Consider the following 3,773-nt stretch of genomic DNA (forward strand, 5'->3'; position numbering starts at 1 on the left):
TTTTTTTTTTTTTTTGTCGGGGGATTTCCTGTGTGCTGCCACAGAGTATCCGGTAGTATAAAGAAAGGACTGATAATAGAGAATGTGAAATCACACCTGTAACCCCACTTCTTAGAAAGCAGAAGCAGGCTGGTCTGTGTATTAAATTCCAAGCCAGCCAAAGGTATACAGTGAGACTCCTTCTCAAAAACAAAGCCAACAAACAAAAAGCTCAAAAAAAAAAAAAAAACAAAACGGTTCTCTCGGGTGTGGGGGAGGGGCAGTACAGTTCCCGTGCTCACTAAGGGTTTTAGGACCGACCCATCCTGGAAGTGCCTAGGACCACTTTTTTTTTTTTTCTTGTCCTCATAACCTTGCTCAGGAAGGAGAAAGTGCCAGTTAGAGCAGCAGGAAATGCGTGCCCAGAGGCCTCCCTCCCACAGCACCTCCCACCCCCACTTCAGACTTAATGAGGGACCTGCACCCTTCATTCAGTTTAAAATATCCCCGTCTGTCCTTTTCCTCAGCCCTCAAGTGAAAAGCCTTGTAAAGCAGGGCCTGCTCTGGCGGGGACTCCTCCTGTGAGGCTCACCAGGAGCCACACTTCCCCCGGGGGAAAGATCTGAGCTTGCTGCTCTGAAATGCTGCCCTAAAGCTTTTTCTTAAATTAAGCTTTTAAATGTTGTAAATTCTTACCTGATCGAGAGGAATAATATCCTTGGTCACCATTATCTGGTTTGTCTGCCTTCAGGATCCCTCCAGATTCAAATCATTCCATCCCAGCCAGGCCTCACTTTGGGCCTAAGGGCCATTTTACAAAAACGTCTAGCTAGCTTCATGTCTTGGTTGCACCAAAAATTAAACAACAAAACACAACTCTTTGTTTGTTATCCTCACCTTAATCTCCAGCTTAGCACCTCTCTCCCAACAACACTTCAAAAATGCAAAAATGAGGTTGCCTTAGATAGAGTCTTGCCACGTCTGTAAAAAGATGTGCAAGTGCTCTATAGAGAACGGAAGGACAAAGACTTATTATAGATTAAAAGAAGGGGAAGCCAGGCATGGTTAGTGAGAAACCAGTCTGCCTCCACCTTAGACTTGAAAGCAATCTTCTAGTAAGGACAAACTAGATCCATTACTGCTTCCTCTTCTTCTTCCTCCTCTTCTTCCTCTTCCTCTTCCTCTTCCTCTTCCTCTTCCTCTTCCTCTTCCTCTTCTTCTTCTTCTTCTTCTTCTTCTTATTATTATTATTATTATTATTATTATTATATCTGTTTTTCAGCTCATACCAGGGATTACAGCTGGGAGGCTGAGACAGGAGGATTGCTGCAAGTTTGAGAACTGGTCTGATTACCTACCACATTATAGGGCAGTCTGGCTTTCTGCCTCTATCTCTGTCGGTCTACAGTTGCCCTCCACCACTCCCCTCAAACACATACGTGCACACACACATGCACAAGCACACACAGCCTGTGTAAGCGCTCTCATGTACAAATACAGTGTAAAAGAAACTGACACAGTTGGGAGAGTCCTTGCCTAGGGTGCTAGGAGCCCTGATCACCTGCATGGCTGCAAGAGCAGGTGAAGGAACACATCCCTGTGATTTCAGCACTTAGGAGCCAGAGGCAGGAGGATCAGAAGTTCAAAGTCATCCTTGGCTGCAAGATGAGTCTGAAGTCATTTTGAGCTACATGAGAAGCTGTCTTTAAAAAAGAAAGAGCCCTTTGTGGATAGTCTTATTTCCTTTATGTTTGTTTTTCAAGACAGAGTCTCACTATGTAGCTCTGGCTGTCCCCTCTCTTCATAGACCAGGCTGGCCTGGAACTCAGAGACCCTCCTGCTTCTACTTCCCAAGTGCTGGGACTTAAAGTATATGTCACTAAGCCTATGTTATTCCTAAAGGGAAGGTCTAATTCTCCAATTTCTCTACAAGTTTTGTTAGTGAACTTGCTTGTGTGTTTAAAAATCCCTCCAAAACTAAACTGGCCATGCATTTAATCCCAGCACCAGAGAACCAGAGGTAAGAGGATCTCTGTAAATTCAATGCCAGCGTGGCTTACAGAGGGAATTCTAAGACAGTAAGGGCTAGGCACAGAAATCTTGTCTCAAAAATAAATAAATAAATGAATAAATAGATAGATAAATAAATAAATAAACAAAACCAAAAGTTGAATTCCTCAAATCACAATGTTTCCCTTTAAAGATCCTTTGCATCTCAGCACTCAGGAGGCCAGGAGGCGGAGGCAGGAAGATGTATGTCTGCAAGTTCCGGGCCAGCCTGGTCTATATAGTGAGTTCCAGGTTAGACAGGGCTATGCAGAGAAACCCAGTCTCAAAATAAAAAAATAAAAAAATTAAAAAAACAAATCAATTAAAGATCCTTCTGCCTAAGCTCCTTGGGACATTAGAGCTGTCCACCTGGGAAATTTGCCTTTTAAAGGGCCTATTGGCAGCTCCTAGTTTGAGGCAGGGGTGATAATGCCCATACCTTTCGGAAATCTCACCCCTCATTTCAAATTCATGAGAGGAATTACTTTGCCTGAGAAAATGAGGCCCAAGTTCTCTATTGTCTGCTCTGTTTTTCTCCTTGGAACAATTATAAAGTGAATGCCTTGTGCGACCCCATGGAGAATTGCAAAGTTGGTCTCTGCTGGAGGCTGTGAACCTGGCTGGGGGTTTAAGTTGAGAAGTGTTACCTGAGAAAGGTTTTCTTCTAAATTACTTTCCTCTTCTGAGATACGGAAGAGCCCATTCAATCATTCAATCAGGAATGCCCTAGCTATTTAATAAGCACCTACTCTGTGCTGGGAACAAAGGGGATGACTCCTTCTGTGACTTTGTGTCTAAGGTACATTGTTTATTTGTTTCCGTTTTCCTTTTTTTTTTTTTTTTTTAAACAGGGGATTGAACCTGGGTTCTCCTGGATGCTAGACAAGTGTTTAGCAAGAGCCACCCAAAGCCACTGCAAGACAAGAAATCTAGGGGGATGAGTGGCTGTTGGCAGGGTTTATGGGCTGTAGACAGTCAGTGAGGGGAAAGAGAGGAGTGGGCAGGTCTGAAATATGAGCCAATATAAACTAGTCCCTACCCCTTGTCAGGTTCAGGACATTATTAGAGGTGGGTGACAGGGATGTATGGGATCTGTCATTTCTTAACAGGCCAACTAGTCCCTGACTAGAATATTTTTCTAGGTCCAAACTAAGCAGGTTTATCTGCAAGCTGTCAATGTGAACTTCAGGGAACTTGGAGGAGGCAGTCCGGAAGAGGCAGTCTGAACCCAGTATTGAGTAGGAAGTAGACTCGGTATGAGAGCAGGTAGCCAAGGGCAACAGCGAGGTCCAAGGATTCAGTGCCTGCCATGATGTCTGTACCCAGAGAGGGAAGGCCACAAGCTTCCCTAGGTCCCTCACTGGCTCCCAGAGGGGATGAGAATGAACTTGGCTGCTGCTGATTGCCTTGACCCGTTCCTTCCTTGGGGCTCAACTGTGCTCCTAAGAAGTTTCAGGGATGCTAGCTGGTTTGTCTGAAGGCAGTGGAATGTTCAAGGGAGATGGTAATGAAGGAGAGATTCAGGAGGCAGGTGTTTACTAAGTGCCTAATTTGGAGTAGAGGCGGTGATTGATCTTGGTAAGCAAATAGGGTTGATGACTTAAAGTCACATCAGGGGGCTGGAGTGTTAGCTTAGTAAGTGTGAGACCCTGGGTTTCAGACCCCAGCATCTCCACTACCACCAACAAACTAATGAACACTTAGTCTAGTTAGTACCAATCAAGAAAATAGCGGTCTACGGGGGG

This window comes from Mastomys coucha, unplaced genomic scaffold (genome assembly GCF_008632895.1).
Source record: "Mastomys coucha isolate ucsf_1 unplaced genomic scaffold, UCSF_Mcou_1 pScaffold15, whole genome shotgun sequence".
Classification (NCBI taxonomy): Eukaryota; Metazoa; Chordata; class Mammalia; order Rodentia; family Muridae; genus Mastomys; species Mastomys coucha.